General features: G+C 40.3%; 1 long non-coding RNA gene and 1 pseudogene across 2 annotated transcripts; one reads left to right on the forward strand and one right to left on the reverse strand.

Annotated features, from left to right (window-relative positions):
• Positions 1-1,993: 1,993 nt before the first annotated feature.
• Positions 1,994-6,731, reverse strand: LOC147309082 (G2/M phase-specific E3 ubiquitin-protein ligase-like; annotated as a pseudogene).
• Positions 6,732-12,389: 5,658 nt separating this feature from the next.
• Positions 12,390-17,386, forward strand: LOC147309083 (uncharacterized). Of its 2 annotated transcripts, none has more exons than XR_015126218.1 (3): positions 12,390-12,936; positions 15,228-15,323; positions 15,772-17,386. It is a non-coding gene; the product is annotated as an uncharacterized LOC147309083 (long non-coding RNA). The 2 variants fall into 2 exon arrangements; XR_015126217.1 differs by lacking the exon at positions 12,390-12,936 and adding an exon at positions 14,542-14,990 and having other exon boundaries at positions 15,772-17,385.
• Positions 17,387-19,607: the final 2,221 nt, after the last annotated feature.

Consider the following 19,607-nt stretch of genomic DNA (forward strand, 5'->3'; position numbering starts at 1 on the left):
TCCTGCTAACCCGACGTTTTTTGTGTAGGTCGTTTTTGGAACCCGATGCGGAGAGGAGTGATTGAAGGGGGAACTTTTTGTACAGGAAGTGTGGAACACCCTTCTCCCAACCCTGTTTCCCACGGACCCTGGCGACCCGGACCCGTTTCCCCTGCACGTTGTATATAGCCACTTGGTGTATGTGTTCACTGTAAATAAACGCACTGTCCTTCGCTTAAAGGAAAACCCTGGCCTGCGCCTGAGTCTCTTTCGGAACCCCTAACACTAACAGAGTCTTCTATCAAAAGTTACAGCTATTTATATGAAGTTGTACAAAAACGCTTTATTTCGTCAAGACAGTGCGTTTCTTACGATTACATGCATTTGAATGGGCAACTCGCCCGAAACAAAGTATAGGTTTTCATTATGTGAATAACTTTAAAATCTTAGCTCAAAAACACTTGTAGCCACACTGAGCCAGCCAAACAGGCACAGGGACCATGACAGAATCCTTTAGAAAATGATGGAAATCATGAAATAGATGTTCACTATTACACCTTCTACATTGAATCAAATATTTTGCAAAAAAATTTTAAAAACAAAAAAAACATTTCAGAACACATATCTGATCAAAAATAACAAAATATTGAAAGCATTTTCTTTAAGCATTTCCTTGCTCTTGCTCTTGACGAAGGCATTCACACTTTTCTCCTCTCCTCCTCTTGTGTTTTTTGTATTACTTTTCCCTGGAACATTCTCACAGTCTGTTCTCTAAAACCTAAAAGAGGAATTATGGATTGGATCAACTGGTCCCTAAATGCAATTGACACCCCTTTCTCAACGAGAAGTTTGGGCTTGGGTGAGCCTGAGTGCTGAAGATATCTAACCATGGTAACAGGGATCTGGCTGATCGGAGCTGGCTTGGCCCTGACTTATCGAAGAATTAAGAAAGCAGAACCGGCTGTTCAAATCCCCACAAGGCTGCCCGCTGGGATTGGAATGATGGGAGAGGTGTGAGTTTCTCAAAATGGGCTCACTGAGTCAGGATAAGATCTTGGAGAGGCTACGGCTGCTGTGAATACTCAGAATAAGATCTCTGACTGCAGACTGGATACATCACGGAAGGGCTAGCTCAGAATAACATCTCTGGGCGCAAATTGGATGACATCTCGGGGAGGCACACTGCCGTGAGTTCTCAGAAATCGGCTCCTTGAGCACAAGAAATGACAACATCACAGAGTGCGAGTATGCCGAAGCTCGCGGCTCTCCAAAGGGAGATTGCGATACCAGTGTTGGACTGTAGAACTGCTTTGAAATTCATATGAGCTGTTCGCACTAAAGTAAAAACCACCATCACTTCATGCGGATACCCCCTTTGGCACCAGCTGCGGTCTCAAGGCTGGAGCTGAACAACAACACCCTGATAACGACTGTGTTTAGTCTGTTCCTTCACATTCCATGCAAGGCCACCTGGGTTGGCTGGAAGACTGTTTACTTAGCCTAGCAGGGCGAAGGACACTGTCTCAGCTGAACTCTGGACACGCACACACATACATATACACTGATATGCACACACTCATCCCCCCTCCCTTTCCAAATGCCTTCGATGCTTATTCCCTTCCGATGCTGCACCCTTTACCCACCCCTGTTGCTTGTCATGTGTTTCTTTGGTGTATTAAGAGTTTTTCATGTGCTATGTGCAGAGGTGTTTTTTTTTCTCCTTATCTTTCCTCGTGTGGTGCATTTTCCATTGTTATACCTCTCTGACCTGTCTTGCCCATGTGATGTTTTGCGTAATGTATGTATGGTCGGAAGGGTAAGATGGCGCTGGCACGGCTGGCAGCCTTAACTCAATTTCCCTCGGGATGAATAAAGTATTATCAATCAATCAATAGGATAAAATGACAGCTCTGTTGTCAATCAAACAGAAACTGAGACAGGCAGAAGAATAAACAGACAGAAAGACAACCATATCAAAGACAGATGCACATGCACATGAAAAGACTAAAGTGAGACAAAGATTATATGTTCATACTCAACAGTGTAAATAAACTTCTGAAGTGCTGTTAAACAATTGGATTTTAATCCTGAAGAACAATCACTTCTTGTCAAATTGATGTCTTAAAACATCAATTTGACTGACGCAGCTAAATTTGGAAATATTAAAACCTTAAAAAGTTAATATTCAATGCTCACTTTGAATCAGCAGAGAGACCAATACAAAAGATAAAACCACAAACTCATACAGCATAATGTGTTCACACCCTGCCAAAGACGTAAGTGTTACCTAAGGCAAAATCAAACATCTCCTTGAACAACTGGTATGAAACATGCAGTGGCAGCCTAATGCAGTTAACACACGTGTTGGCAAGAGGGAAAATTGGTGTAGAAGAGAAGTCGTCATCTCCTCTATGAATGAACTCAATCAAGGGTGCTGGGGAAAAGCCAATAGGTGGCACCGCAGTTGCTCCAGTTGCAAAGGCCAATAGCTTCTCTAACTTGGAATGTCCTTCTTCTTCTGCATAAAACAGAGAAGGAAATAAATGTTATAAGGTAACTTCATATTAGATTATTTTGCCAGAATAATTTGTCAGTGAGTATTAATCTAAAGCAAGAATCTTTGAAAGACTGTTATTGTAATGACTATAGAACACGCTTTTCATCCTTCAACAGCTTCAAAAACTATGTAAAAATGTTACTACAACCAAGAGGGTAATTAAGAAGCAGCAGAAGCTGTGGTGTTATTGTTATACAAGTATGTTATTTAAAGTAAAGTTTTCAGAAATGCAGAACTATAAATCGCTATATCTGTTTATTGTACACTAAAGTGCCAATTACCTTCTGTAGCTTGAAGATAGTCCCTCCAGAATGTAACAACCATCTCCTCAGCAGCTCTTCTGTTGCTTCCTTCTGGAGATAGATGAATGTTGAAAATGATGAATGTTAATAGATGAATGTTAATAATTATGCAATTTCAGGTTTCTAAGTTAACTGCATATAATCAATTTGGCAATTTGAATTGTATTAGGTTATTAAACTGGCCATTTTGATTAATAGGTAAGATTTCTATCACTATTTTAATTAATCTGAAAAACACAGAATACCCAAATACCTTTGAATAGGACCCTGTGGATGACCTGAAATATGACAATGTCATGTACCAGCAGATCCCTGTCTCTTACTCTATGTTCACACTGCACCGGAGAAGACAAACGAGAAAGCATGGTGGGGGAAACTGGAGACAGCGAGTCAATGGACAGAAACTGAGGTTTTGGACTTGATTAGCGTATGGGGAGACAATTCTTCTTCAACTTGGAACTCTTCGACTTTTTCAAAGAGTACCGAATCAGCTATGTCTTCCAGGGTGGATTTGCTGAATTTCCAACTAGAAAAGAAAATACTGTTGGTGACAGAAAGTTAGGTGGTGGACCACCATGTACCAAGCTCACTGCAATGGCTCTGCCAGAGATGTAGTACCAGTACCCTCAGAGAGCTGCAAAGCAACAGAATAAAGGGAAAAGCAAAACTGTCAGTAATGTTGCCTGTAAAAATAAATATCAGTTAAAAAGTTTACACTATTACTGTAGCTTGCCTCCACCAGTGTGTGAATGTGAGAGTGAATGAATAGTGGTATCGTAAAGCGCTTTGGGTGCCTTGAAAAGCGCTATATAAATCCAATCCATTATTATTATTATTATTATTAATATTAGAAAAATAGGTAATTACCAGTACTGTCAAGAGCCAAGTTCTTGCAGTTTTCTTTCCCCTCAAACATGGCTGACCTGGCAATGGTGTCCATTGATAGTCTTCCCTCCTTGGCCCGCCTAAATCAACCCCTTCCTCATTTTTCCCCATATCATCTGAGATTTTCACACTGATCATCAAGTTGGGATCATAAGATATCCTTTGAAAACCACGCAAGGCTCCCTCCCACACAGCAGAGCGGGGAAAAAAGCGTCTGGACTTCTTTAAGTTGCTTAAAGATGTTTTCACCTCTCATCCGACAAGCTTCTTCAGTTCTAAGGGTCAAATGGTGGAGAGTCCCAGATTTAAACCCAGTGGGAGTATCCCCCCAAACCCTGGCTGATTGTGACCCACACTTGTTTTCACACCTTGCCTCATGTGAGTAGGTAGAGGATCATCAGGGTGTCCTTTTGTCCCTCTTTGGGGACTCTCCAAGCTCGCAATTATAGCTTGATTTAAATTGTCCTCATCTGAAGAATCGCCAGAAAAAGATACCATGAGAGTTAATTATGAAGTGATTATTTCAGAAAAAGTGCGGCAGAGGGTAAAGATCAATTTACCTCGAGATGTTTTGTACGGTAGAATGGGGGAAAAGAGCCTTCGCGGCAGATACACCAGGCCTACACATTTTCTCCAGGCAAGGCGCTGTACCACAGCCTCAAGTTCGCCTCCGTAAAGGGCAGAGCGAGGGGACAGAGGTTCGGGAGCGTCTTAGCTCTGCAGGAACTTTTTGACCTCCTCGTTTGATTTTTCATTTTGGTCTATTCGTGCTCCCTCATCACGACCGTGTGGACGCAGTAAGCATTTCTCCCGGAGCTCACATTGGTAGTAGTGATGGGAATTCCAGCTCTTTTTTAGAGAGCCATCTCTTTCGGCTCAACTCAATAAAAAGAGCCGGCTCTTTCGGCTCCCAACCAGCTCTTCAGGTTGTTTTGTTGCTTTAATTAATTTATTATCAACAACAATATAAAATTATGCACAAAAGGAATTACTAATGTTAAAAAAAAAAACGTGTTTTTATTTATAAATGTTTATATATACGGTGGCCCCTAGAGACAAAGCAGAGAGAGAAAGAGAGCCACAAGCCACAACACAATAAAATATAAATTAAAATATGCAAAAATAAAAGAAGATGCACTTTCTCTTTCACATAAGCCTGGGATGATTTTTTGGAGAGTGTTTTCCTGCCTGGAATTGCACACATAGGATTCACAGCATGTGTAAACTTTCTGAATTCTTTCTCATCTGCAACTACAAATAATTGTGGATGATTACTATACCTTTCTAATGTGACGATGTTGTCTCTTGTTGTTGTCCCTGGCTCTCTTTCTCTCTCTTTCCCTCCCGCTCTGTTCCTGTGCTACTGTGAGTTTACTACTGGCCGGAGTCAGAGGGCAGATCTCCTTGGACCTGTGGCACTTAGGACACCTGTGATAAAAGCATCCCAGAAACTCCCAGACCCACCTCTCTCCCTCTCTCTCCGAGTAACCGTCTACAAAGTATGGGCCTATTTTTTTTCTCTCTTTCCGCCTTTAACGTGTATGGAATAGGGATTTTAGCTTCCCACTCCAACCACTGAATGGACGCGTGTGAGTAAGCTTTGGACAGACGCCAGTAGTTTTCGGGGGAGGGGATGGCCATAGTGTTTTTGGGAAACACAGAAGTTATAGTGACGGGTCACAACCTCGTTTTGATTTTGTACCCGAGATCCTCAGTGCTGATGCTCCGCAGGCTGCTCCTCCTTCTCCTGCCACCCCTGCCGGTAATGATGCTGCACTTATCTTTGAATCGTTTACACTTTTTTAAATTTATTTATAGGGCTGATTCATACGTTCAACGAGGCAGAGAGCTTTATTAATACAACATCAGATTGTGACATATCCAGTTTTATGTAAATTATCTTAAAAATGTAATTGAACAAATTTTTTTAAATTTATAGGATCGGTTCATCCCGGTCAATTACCTCCGAGTCTCCTGACGTGCAGCCCGCAAGGTTTGGGTGTAATAGGAGGGAGAGCTAGGGATGCTTCAACTCCCTCTGTTGGGTACCATAAGCGTGAAAGAAAAAAAACAGAGAATGTATTCTTTTTTTAAGCGCGAATTGATCAAACCTTTCTACAACACGTTATACCACTCCAGATCGGGAGGGGCAATATAGCATGGATCGGTTGAATGACTACGTCATATCCTGTGTATTTAAAAAAAGAAAAAACTCAATTCGATTTACCTTCCTCCTCCTCTGCCGGATTGTCTATAGTGGTGACCCAGCTAGATATATTCCTGATTCCCTTTGTCAAGAAATAAAAAAGAAAAAGAAAAAGAAAAGAAAAACACAACAAAAAGCGACAATGTAGTACACGATAATACCGCTCAAGGTCGGAAGGAGCGCTAGAGCCAGGATCGGATGAATTACATGTCATATCCTTGTATTTAAAAAATGAAGGACCCTAAGAGCCTTCATCAGGAACTCAGTGGAGATGTGGTGGACAATACTAGAGGCCAACTTCAAGCCCATAGCACAAGTCACCATCAGGTGCGGGATCTACCAAGGGGATTCTCTGCCCCCACTACTGTTCTGCATAGGCCTAGACCCCCTCAATGAGATCATTGACAAGACTGGCTAAAGATACCGACTACGGAGATCTCTGTCCATAACAGTGCAGTCCTAGGAACAGCTAAGATACTGCGCAGGACCCTCAAGCTCCCAGGCTGCTAGACCCCCTGCAGGGCAATTTACACACATATATATATTGTATATATACAATTTCCAGATGGAAAAGGGAATAGTGAAGGGCAGCAGCAATGGTGTCTGATGGGACCTATTGGGTCGGTAGACATACTGCAGGGGATCCAGAGTGTCTGGAATGTTAGTGTCTGGAATAGGCCAGTACCACTCTGTAGCACCTGACAGTACTGTGTGACGCGGTCCAGCAGATCCAGAAGCGTGTGCTCATGATGACTCCTCCGACTACAACGGTGCACTTGGATAGGCCAAACCGGTCCCCCATTGTTATGCCAAAGGTTGTAAAGGTATTGCTGTACAATGGAGACCGAACACTGGAGACTCTTGCAATACTAGATGATGGCTCAGAATGAAGCATCATTTTACCACAAGCTGTTCAACGCTTGAACCCCTCAGTCTGAGACACTTACCGTGCAGACTGTCCACCAAGAGGTAGTGTAGCTTCGCAGTGCCTCAGTTTCCTTCCAAGTATCCTCCCCCGACAAATCTGGGGAGAAGTATCATATACACAAGGCATTCACCGCTGATGCTCTTGGTCTCTCAGAACATTCGCATCCAGTGAAGATTCTCCAGCGTCACTATAAACTACCTCTGCCTTTGGTAGACCATGTTCAACCTCTGCTGCTTATCGGCGCTGACATGCCTCATCTCCTGACACCCACAGAACCAGTTCATTTGGGTCCAACAGGGGGACCCATTGCTGTCTATACCAAGCTTGGTTGGTTGCTCCAAGGTCCTACCAGCATTGACCAGACCCCTGCATCCGAGCAGCAGTGCCTGTTCACAACAACAGTGCCAACCTGCGAGCCTTTCAGAAATGTTGAGCATCTTTGGCAGATTGATATGCTGCCTTATGTGAGCGAGAAGCAGGTAACTCAATCGACGCAAGATCAGCAAGCTCTAAAACCTACTCCAACACCAACCATCTGGGTCACTGTTGATGGGATACAGAGGTATGCCACACCACTGCTTTGTTGCGCCAACTCCACCACGCTTCAAATACAGACATCGACACACTGAGGAATGTCTACAAAACACTCACCTGTCAGTACGATTGTCTAGGTTATACAGTATAGTGCCATTCACCACACAAGCCAAGATTCTGTTACAGGATCTTTGGAAGGAACAGCTCGGCTGGGATGACCCAATCCAGCCACCCAGCCTTCGTGACAGATGGCTTGCCTGGGAACAGGAGATTCCTGATCTTATCCAGATGGAAATCCCTAGATGTTATGCACCAGTGTCTGCTGATTCATCTGCTTCAAGCAGAGATCAAAAGAAGTCTATGTTGCCTTTTTACTGGCTAGATCAGAAACAAAGAAACACATGAGGAGGAAACAGCAGGAGCTGTGTGAGGCTACTAAAGGCAGGGCTATAACATTTTTCTGTCATCATTTTATTATAGATAAAGTGCTGGAGTTGTTAGGTGTGGATAATTAAATTATAGTTTATTGCAATAGCAAGTTGTGCCTTGTTCTCAGATAGACAGCAAGTGGAGAGTGATATATGAAATGATGGGATGGAAGGAAGAAGAGAAGCAAAGAGCGAATCACAGGCAGAGCCTAAATTATTTCTCAGTTTTTTGTGTCCTTATGGTTCCAAGCGCTGTCACCAATCTTTGCATTTTGTTATTATCTCATGATACTTGTTTAATCAGCTACCATCTCTCCTATGGACTTTTTAATGTCTACAGTCTCAGATCAACACAGCCCTGCCCTCCAGCACTATTCACAGCAACCCCTCAACAGCAACATTGTACTGTGGCTGTAGCTCAGAGCTACGTCAGAGCAGGTCAGCCACTAATCAGAAGGTCGGTGGTTCGATCCCAGGCTGCCTCCTGGCTGCATGCCAAATATCCTTGGGCAAGATACTAACCCCATGTTTGCCTACTGGTGGTGGTCAGAGGGCCCAGTGGCGCCAGTGTCTGGCAGCCTCGCCTCTGTCAGTGCGCCCCAGGGCAGCTGTGGCTACAATGTAGCTTGCTATCGCCAGTGTGTGTGAATGGGTGAATGACTGAATGTAGTGTAAAGCACTTTGGGGTCCTTAAGGACTAGAAAAGCGCTATACAAATGCAGGCCATTTACCATGTACCCATCAGGTAAAACATCGGCTACGTTTGCTTTGCCGTGTTGCCCATATTAGATTCTTGATGAATGTGTGTTGTTGTTATTCAGCCTGGTTCAATATGCCCCTTTTTAACTTTGAGCACCCGCCCCTTTAAACCTCTCTGCACGGCCCTGTGCTATATCATAAACTATGATATAAATAGGGAGGTCCTATTAACATGTTTAGTTTTAAAGGACACCTTCCTGCCTTTAGTCTCCTTCATGAGCAGTATTAGTTTTCTTCTAACATCCAGAAGTCTGCACGATGTGTTTCATAGTTTGTAACAAACATTTGACAGGTAAACATAACATGACCAGCTGTGGCTACAACTGTAGCTTGCCTCCACCAGTGTGTGAATGTGAGAGTGAATGAATAGTGGCATTGTAAAGCGCTTTGGGTGCCTTGAAAAGCGCTATATAAATCCAATCCATTATTATTATTATTATGACCGAAAAAGCAAAAAAAAAAAGAGAGAGAGAGAGAGTGTGTTGACATAAGAAGAGAAAATGCTCTCAATTATGGAGACAGGCAAATGGTTCATTTATGTTTGATGTGTGTTTATTCCTCCCTAAATATCGTCGGTGAAGTTTGCCATGCACGTCAGATTTTCCTGCGCATTTTTATACCTCTGCCAACAGAGAGAGAAAAAAATCACATTCTAACAGACAGCTGGTGCTTAGAATACAGTTGAATAACTATTAAAAAACAGATGATATAATATTTCTGTCCAGGTTGCAGACTTCATGATGAGCATGCTGTTGCAAACTCTGCTCCTCTCGGTGGAAATGCGCCTTCTCTTTCCTCTTTGTATAAAAACATTTTAAAAGTCAGTTTAATCTCAAAATTCACTGTTAAATCCAAAACACACCAGATAAAGAAAAGCGAATAGTTCAGTCTAACACATGTGCCAGTGAACCATTAAACGTCTGTGAAACTATGCAGTTATGAAACGTAACTTTAACCTCAGCCAAACCGATTTGCTCAGTTGTAAATAAAACAGCGAAGTAAACGTGACCCGACAGACAGAACCTGAGTGAATGAAGTCCAGCGTTTAACCACTGAGAGCTAAAACTCAGCTGAGGTTTGAAAGCTGTGTGCTGGTGATTGGACATCAGCCGCTGATGAAGCTGTTCGCCTATAAAGTGCTCTGTAAGGAAACAAGCTCCAGCAGCTCTGCGCTCGGGGAAAACACTACATTTAATTATCTTGTGCAGAAAAATGCGCTGACATTGCTTTATATCGAGCACCGGTTGCCCAGTTAAACTGTGACTATCACCAGGTAACGTAGGCGTGTTTCTTGAATTAGCAGCAGGTGTTAAACAGCTGACAGATGAGGAGGATGCAGCATGCAGGTAAACTGAGGGTCTGTTGAGCTGATCGCTGGTTTCGTGAGAAAAATGTCAGCTCGTTCTTTATGTTACAGAAGCACAGAGACACAAGACCAGGCGGAAAGAGACGATCATTCGGTGAAAATGAGAATCTGCGAATGCAACATGTGGAACACGGAGAGTGGAATATGTAAACAAACCGGTTAACGTAACCCCCTGGGTGCACTCTGCATGCTAATTGTTAGCAGAGCTAGTGAAATCTCTGAAAACATCTGAGCACTTTTGCAAACATGTTCTATGTTGACAACCTGACCAGACGTATGGCGCGACATTCGCGGCTAAAACACTGTTAAAAGTGTAGTTGGTGACAGAAAAATGGGGTATTTTAAAACTACACCACCACCATTGCTGCCTGTGATTTGATCTGCATTCTGGGATACCTGGCTGCACAAGCCTACACAAGCAATCGATTATCTAGGATCGACCTGTTTTGACGTACTTTGCACGGCAACCAATCAAATGTTAGAGAAGCTGCATGGGCAGCGTTAACCCCGCCCCCTGAGTTTGATGGGTGAGGCTGACAGATAAAATTATTTCAAGATGAGAGCCAGGGAAAAGGGTAACACCACCTGGGTCTGGGTGCAGTTCCCCCCTCCAGGGGCAAGGGTACCTAGACCCGGTTTGTAGAGTACGCTTGGGGAGTGTGATCGTGTGTACAACGTCTCTTTATGTCTGTCTCCACGTTGGTTGAGTGTGGAGTAAGTGCATATGAGAGCATGAGGGTGGGAATGGATGTTTGTGTCTGTGTGTGCCTGTATGTCTGTGTCTATATGTCAGGTTGGGTATCAGACGCCACCTCGCTGGGGACATCTCAGGCCCTCCAAGGTTTGGAGGCCTATCTCCACCCACCACCACTTCCCCTGCCAGTGGCGGACTCCCTCAGGCGTCGGTGCGTTGGTGGTTCTTTGTGTCTGGGGGTGGGCGTCCGGGTACACACCAGCTCACTCCTTGGCGGCCACTTATCGGGGCCTGGAGCCTGGGGCTCGCTCGGGCCACTTCGGGGGTGGGGTGCCCCCGTCTCTCGGCCTGGGGCTCGGTCACTCAGGCACGGCTGGCTGCCGGCGGAGCTCCCCTGGCTTCTGCTCCGCGGCTGCTGAGTGAGCCCTCATCTGGGACTCTCCTCAGCTCTTACTGGGACAGTGGCGCGGCTGCCCCTCTGTTGGTCTTCCTTGGTCTCTTGTGTTCTGGGGGCCTCTAGATGTCTGGAGTTTTGATCTCCTCCATACCTGCTTCATACCCTGGAGGACGGGGCTGTGGCTCCCCACACTCCCTAGCAGATCGTTACATGGAGAAACCTTTGGAATGCAAGCATGCTGATCCACACAGGTATGCACACAGGTGTACACACGGGTATTCACAGACGTGGACTACAGCTTTCTTGGCTGCTGCCTCAAAGCACATTGTGCGCTGTCTATCTTGCGTGCTGCACAATATCGTTTATTATTTAGTATCTACTGATATCTACTGCTAGCTAGTTTATTGTGATGGTGCTGTTTTTTTTTTTATTATGTTGCTCTTTGTTGTTTGCTTTCTCTTCTGTTTTTTTTTCTCCATACAGGTGACCCAGGTGTTTTTTTTTCTTCCCCCCCTTCTCACCGTCTCTTCTCCCCTTTGGTTTTCTTTCTCTCCCTCTCTTTCTTTCATTCTTTCTCCCTGTCCTATCCCCCAGTCATGTCTGTCCCGTTTGTAGCAACTGTAAATAAAATAAATTCATAATTATAATAAAGGTCAATCAAATGGACCAATATGGCAAGGCCATGATGATCCACTTGGTAAAATAAATCCGCTTGGCATCTTTCTTGGCCTTAAGACAACAATTCTGATGGCTAAAGATCCAAACGGGACACAAAAAAAAAGATGAGAGCCAGGCCGAAATGAAATAAATAAATATATCATTAAATAATTAATTAAATGTGTCAATAATTAATTAAATGTGTCAATAATTAATTAAAATGTGAAATACATAAATAATTAATTAAATGTGTCAATAATTAATTGATTACATGTGTCATAACTATTTATTTAATTAATTAATTTCAATTTTAATTAATTATTGACACATTTAATTAATTATTTAATGGTGTATTTAATTAATTCATTATGGCAGTCCTGGCGTTCCATACTGATGTTGATTGCGATTTTAGTTCAATTATTGTCATTATTAAGCCTGTTTTTTGTGAGATGTTATAAGTGTGTAGTATGTGTGTATCCTAAATGTGTTTCAGGCGCCATAAATGCTAACATGAATATATACACCTTGCTAGCTTGGAAGTTGTGGTGGGTTGAGCTAACCCTCTTCCCCACTGTTTGTATTTGGTCATAGGAGCACTGTAAACCCGAATGTTCAAAGTAATTAAACAGATTAAGTAGTGTATACTCAAAGTCTTTAAAAGGTTCTGTTAACTTAAATATGTCAAGTTCGTATAACATGTTCTTCTTTTTGAGTAAATGAAACTAATAATATTTGATTGAATTGAACTATTTCTATATTAAGTAAGCATCACTTAAAATCATAACTTAAGCACAACGTAACACAGTTAAGTTAGGACATATAAGAATGGTAAAGTCCTGTTATTTTTGTTGTTTCAAGTAGGATTTAATAATAAACTTAATTTATGTAGCACATGCTAAAATACAATAAAATCTCAAAGTGTTTCACCAAATAAGTAAAATCAAATTGTCTTAAATGCATTAGTGGAAGACAAAATGTATTTATTTTAATATTCATTGTTTTATCAATGTGTCCTACATATATATTTTTAATTTTTTCCGTAAGTGTTGAGCAGCTGCAGGAATCAATTTTTATTCCGAGTTAATCTCTGATTCACCCTCCGAAGCGGAAGGCGGCGCTAATGAGCATTAATAGGAAACACAGAAGAAGTGAAGGTATATGGGCGGGAACAGCACCAAAGAGGCAACACGGACGACTGGAGAAAGTTGGACCTAAGGGCAGCAACTAGCATCACTGGACTTACAGTAAGTTTTCAATGTTGATATTAGTTTATTGTTAAAATACGAATATTTAGTTGTATTTTGGGTGCGTGTCGAAAAGAATAGCAGAAATGTCGGTCCGTGTTTTTTATGTGCTTTGCTGCTCTCCCCGAAGGAAACTTTGCGCTTGCAGAGCTAGCATTAAGTTGTTGTAATGAGGGTCGCAGGCTGTTTAAAAAGTTAGATACTACTTGTTCTAGAGGTGGCGCCTGGTCGCCTAGTATAAAACAAAGTATTTTAATCTCTCTAAATTTTTAAACCCCCTCTCATGACTCAGAATAGTTGGGTCCAAACAAGCCCGTTGTCCCTGCAGTTACACAACGGAGATGCCTGTCTGCAGTGAGAGTGCTTTCAAGCAGTTTTCTTGTTAGAAACGCTATATTTTAAACTATATGTTCAGGGTTAGGGTTGTGAAGGAGCTCTTGGACCTCTGGCCTGCTCTAAAAATGGAGTCTGAGGTAATATGGATCAGCTCTCTTTAAAATGAAAATTGTAATTCTTACTCATGTGGCAGCTTTTTGCTGCTTTATAAAGATGTGCGAGATTCTTCAAATTGAACTGTATTGTTCTTCTGCTGTAGTTGTTAGTGATGGGATTTCCGGCTCTTTTTAGAGATCCGGCTCTTTCGGTTCGCCTCACTAAAAAGAGCCGGCTCTTTCGGCTCCGAACCGGCTCTTCAGGTTGTTTTGTTGCTTTAATTAATTTATTATTAACAATAATATAAAATTATGCACAAAAGGAATTACTAACGTAAAAACAAGTGGTTTTATTTATATATGTTTATATATAAATATATGCGGTGGCCCCTAGAGACAAAACACGTACAAACTCCAAAACACATTTCTAGCATGAACTGAACTTCCAAAGCAGAGCTACTAGATCACTTAAATTACACAATTGAAAGCATGTGTGTATTGTTTGTATATTTATACACAGGCACTCATATATATATTCAAATAATTTAAAAAAAAGTTCATTTACCTGTTATTACCACACACCAAATCCGGTCGTTGGTACTTGCTGGCTTGTGTAGCCACAAGATAACAAAGGCTCAACACTGCGCCCAGCATCCTGGAGCACTTCTGTTGTCTTTTGTACGTGTTTTGAGTTTTTATGTGCTTCTGAGTTTTTATATGCTTCTGAGTTTTTACGTGCTTCGGAGTTTGTACGTGTTTTTACGTGTTTTTGGAGTTTTTACGTGTTTTGGAGTTTGTACGTGTTTGTACGTGTTTTGGAGTTTGTACATGCTTCAGAGTTCGTACGTGATTTGAAGTTTGTATGTGCTTTGTCTCTAGGGGCCACCGTAAATATACTTTTATTTATTCACTCCACATAAAATGTAATAAATAAATCATATAATACAAAAATCAACTATTCACATTTCAAGTTTTAACTATTTAAATTTTCAGCTTTTTCCTTTCACAAATTTAAAGTGAAAAGAACACAAAACACTGCAAACCACAACACAATTAAATATAAATTATAATATGAAAACTAAAAGAACATGCATATTCTCTGTCATATGGACCTGCATGAATAAACTTTCTCAATCCTTTATCATCTGCAACCGAAAATAGTTGTGGATGATTACTATACCTTTCTAATGTTGTTGTCCCTGCCTCTCTTTCTCTCTCTCTGGCTCTGTTCCTGTGCTACTGAGTGTAACTACCGCCCCTCCCCCCTCTGCCCAGCGTAAAGCACAAGGCTCGCGTGCAGAGTGAAGCGGAAAAAAGTGCGAGAGAGAGGCTGAGAGAAAGAAAAAAAAAAAAAAAAACCCACGTGACGGCTCGCGATAAGGAGCCGGCTCGCGTCGTTCACGTCAAAGAGCCGGCTCTAAGAGCCATTTCGTTCGCGAACGACCCATCACTAGTAGTTGTATGCAGAGTTTCAGCGGATTACAAATCAGAACCTGCCCAATACATTCTACGCTGAACTTGACCGCCATCTTCCTCGACTGATGACCTTATTCAGCCAGGGCATCAAAAACTGGGAAGACAGCAGATGCCCTGGCTGAAATTCTAAGAATTCACAATGAACAGGTAATAATAGATTGTTACACATTTCATAGGTTGAACCAGTGGAACATTGGACAGGTTCAATGATTTAAATGAGCTTTTTGAATTTTGCTATTACTCCACTTTGTGTTTGCTATTTGTCTGACTGTATTAAAGATGTGAACAGGTTATTTGTGGACATATGTTCTGATTTGACTGTTGTTTTTGTTGTTGTTCAGTAAACTCACCAGTATATACAATTCTGTTTTTATCTGGAAATAGGAAATCCATGATATCCACACCAAGCGCACTACCGTTCTCCACGCCCTTCCTGTCTATCTGCGTGAGGATGTCTCTGGATTTTTCAGAACCTGCACTGTGAGTGTCCTTAAGTATCTAACAGATACTACTGTGTATATAAACAGTGCATCAAAGTACAAACATGTATTTTGATGCACTGTTTGGACTTATCTTTGTTTAGTCTACCCATAAGGTTTCCATGTATGGTCTTTTCTGTCTCCTCACTACGAATGAACTGAATTGGTGTTTTGTTGAAAGTGATAAGATGTTTAGTAAAACATTTTCCTGTGTATTTCCTTTAGCTTAGTTTCAGTCTATCTCACACCACTTGATTCTCTGGTGAATTAGCTGATTTATGTGTGCAGAACATGGATCTTCTGTTTTTCACCTCTTACAGTGAGACTCAGGTCTCCCTTGTAAAAGAGGTATTTGATCTCAGTGGGAGTTGGTAAAATGAGAAATTATATGTCGTCTGTTGTATTTCTTGGGTTAGATTGTGATTAGTATCTCTTTTTCATTAATTCAGGACGAATCTGATGAGTTGGAGCTTGATGGTGTTGAAGTGGCCCTCTTCACTGTCATCAGTGACCATGACACAACAAGTCCAGTTCACTACCAACCTGTGAAAATCTCTGTCGTCATTGTAAGTGATGCCGTGTTCAGTCTCCCCAGATTTGGTGAAGCCTTCCTGGTAATGTTTGGACTGATCTATGCACTTCACCTCAGCTACCCCAAAGGCCTGACCAACACTTTAGAATTTACTCAAAAGATTTTATTTGGTCTAGAAAGTGGTAAACTGTCACCCAGGTTACAGACCCTCAAGAATGACTTGGTTATTGTAGGAACTCATCTGAAAGAAGGATGCAGGGTGAAGCATTATAAAAGGCTAGTTCAAAGTTCTCTCCTTTCATCTAAATAATGCCTCAAAACATTATTGCATTACTCTACAGGTGTTCAGCCAATAGGTCCAAACTATACAATGTGCCTTTGTTCTCATTAACATAATGCAAAGCAACACTAATGTTTTGTATGTTTTAATGTTTTTCGTAATACTATTTCCAAAACATTGTGGGCTGTGCAAGATGACCTAAATTTCACTGTTTGATACTAGTTAATGTAAAACAAATAGCATTGTAATTCACTCAAATTGCTGCCTTGTTGTCTTATTCAGATATTAGCCAGAGAGCCAAAAGCACATTTTGATATTATTAATTATTATTTGGCATTATTTTTCATTACTCTGACAGTTTTCCTGACTAAACAATTTTTGGTCTACTTATTTTAATTTATAAATGTTTTTGTTAATTATTTTTAATTAATTTAATTTTTTTTTTTTAATGTATTTAATTTCAACATAGTGCTAAAAGGGAGCAGGCAAGATACTGTTCAATGGCAGATGTTTATGACTTTTGCATATTAAGTTACCGATACTCAGTGTAATTGAGGCAATCAATTGCCTCAAAAATTTTAAGTTTTGGGTCACATGTTTTTAAGTATCAAGTAGTCAACATATTTGACTAACGTGTACTTAAAATAATGACAACACAAACTAATAAACATTTGAGTTTTGTTAACATAAAAATGTTGTGGTTGTGTACTTATTTTTTATAAGTTCTGTGAACTTATTTCTTTGAATTTGTAAACTTGAAACTTTAAGTCATATTAACTGCAAATATTTGAGTTGACCGTTCTCAAAAGATACAAGTACCATGTAATCTAAACTTTTATGTTCTGGAAAAATTTGACTTTTGAGTTGATCAACTCAAAAAAATTGAGGCAATCGATTGCCTCAATTTTTTTGAGTTCTGGTAACTTATTCGGGTTTACAGTGAGCTGGAGTGGGCAAATTATGTACTTGGAGGTCTTTCTTTCTTTTACCTTTTTTATCAGGTATGTCGGATTTCATGTTGTTGTTTTTGTTTTATCTTATGTCAAATATGTTACGTGTAAATGCATACTTTATGTTTAATGTAAAAATAAATGCCAGTCCTTTTCTACAATTCCCCTTTGGGAGAGGAGCTGGAGTGGGCAAATTATTTACTTGGAGGTCTTTCTTTCTTTTACCTTTTTTAACAGACACAACGCAGAATCACACAGGTTACACTTGTGTATAAATACACAAACAATACACATATGCTTTCAATTGTGTAATTTAAGTGATCTAGGTAGCTCTGTTTTCGAAGATCAGTTAACGCTAGCAATGTGTTTTAGTTTGTACGTGCTTCAGAGTTTGTAAGTGCTTTGGAGTTTGCACGTGCTTTTTGGAGTTTGTATGTGTTTTGGAGTTTGTACGTGCTTTGTCTCTAGGGGCCACCGTATATATTTATATATAAACATATATAAATAAAACCACGTTTATTTTACATTAGAAATTCCTTTTGTGCATAATTTTATATTGTTGTTGATAATACATTAATTAACCCTTTAAAGGCGGTCCGTTTTCCCTAACTATTTTTAAATTCCGGTAGCACTGCAACCACGTAAGCTGGCGCAATACTTTTTTGGCATATGAAACCGGAGGAGTTGTACTTACATGCTATGCCATCAGCTTGCCCTAGGTCCCGGTTTCCTTCCACATATTGCTTTGCCAAAATTGCATAAAAAGCGCTTGCAGCAACAAAAACATAATATTCCAGAAACACGCTTTGCCAAACTGATCAGCTATTCATAACACTTCCTACGTTGGAATAGATTTTTTTCTTTCTTTTTTTTAAAATAAACTTTATTTAACAAACAATGAGTATACAACATACGAACAGATGAAGTATACAAAACAACAGAACATGAACACACAAAGCCAGGGGTAAAAGAAAAAGGTAACAATTATAAGAATACACGCAAAAATTCACATACATAAATTGTTTTGAGAGCCTTTTTGTTGGTGGAGTCTGATATTGATTGTATGTACATTTCCACATCCTTAAAATAATGACAGAAATATGGTGTTTTGTTAGTAAACTTACATTTATGGATAAAAAATTTAGCTAAAAGTATTAACAAATTTATCATATAAAAACATTTATCATACTTCTTGAGGAACATAAAGAAACAGAATAAAACATTTTCCCATCGTAAAGAAAACTCCCTTAAAATATGGACAATAACAAACCTGCTAAATTCCTTCCAGAATCTCTGTGTAAAAGAACAGTACCAAAAAAGATGTGTCACAGTTTCTGGATGATCCCCACAGAAAGTACAATTAGTATTTATGTCCCTTTTAAATTTTACCATGTAGTGACTGGCTGGATAACATTTATGTAGAATTTTAAATGAGACTTCTTTTACCTTATTTACAATCAAATATTTATGGGGGACCATCCAGACTGTCTTCCACTTGATATCTGGAACAAATCGGTTCCAATAAGATATTATATATGGGAGAGAGACGATATCTTCTTGGAATAAACTACGTATTCTTTTATTGCTATTACCAAGTTCCTGTGAAAAGCAGATTTTTCCTATTGGTGACTCAGCTGGATCAGAGAGAGTGACTGAGGTAGAGATCGAGCTGTCAGTGTTTTTATATAACATTAAAGTCCCTGAGGGTATGGCACCAAGCACCATTGAGAATTCCTGAACACTGATTGGAAAATTATATAGTGCAATAAAGTCGTCGTATGTAAGTAGTTGTCCCTCTTTACTAACCAGCTGAGCCACCAATAGGATCCCATTTTGGATCCAAGTTTCCAGGAAAAGTGATTTATTTTTATATAAAATATCTCTCTTGTTCCAGATAAGGTATTTGTGAGGTGAGAAGTTGTGTTTATAAATGAGGGTCCACGCTAAGAGGACCTGCTTATGGAAGGATGAAAGCTTTACAGGGAGTTTCTCAACATTGTAATTACAATTTAAAATAAAATTAAAGCCACCAAAACGAGAGAAAATATGATATGGTATAAAGTTCCAGATAGAGGTAGGGTTTTTAAGAAAATGTTTAGCCCAATTAATTTTGAAAGTGTTATTTAAAGTACGTTGGAATAGATGTCAGCGCGAACTATCACATGTCCGCCATTACCTGCCCGAAACCGGAAGTGACGTCATTTTCGCGGAAATGTAGTTTTTTTTTACCATCAGTGCCTTGTAAGCCTATAGTGGTGTTTTTAAAAGTTATGTTTGACTTTATGACTTTCTGTGTCGTTTCTGGGATGCTTAGAAGTCAAATTGAACCGCTGAAAATAGTTAATTTTGATGCATATGCTGTTTTTTTTTTTGCAAATTTGCATTATAATATTTATTTTCGTTTTTCCTGCAGTATATACAAATTGGTGTATTTCAAAAATAAAACTATGAAGACACTCAAAATAAATTTCCTGTGGTGGGAAACTATTTTGTACAACTTTTTTGTATTTACAGTTTTGAGGG

Source organism: Aulonocara sp. 'chitande type north' Nkhata Bay, linkage group LG18 (assembly GCF_057382095.1).
Source record: "Aulonocara sp. 'chitande type north' Nkhata Bay isolate Kocher_YH1m ecotype deep benthic linkage group LG18, A_spYH_male_GT1.1, whole genome shotgun sequence".
NCBI lineage: Eukaryota > Metazoa > Chordata > Actinopteri > Cichliformes > Cichlidae > Aulonocara > Aulonocara sp. 'chitande type north' Nkhata Bay.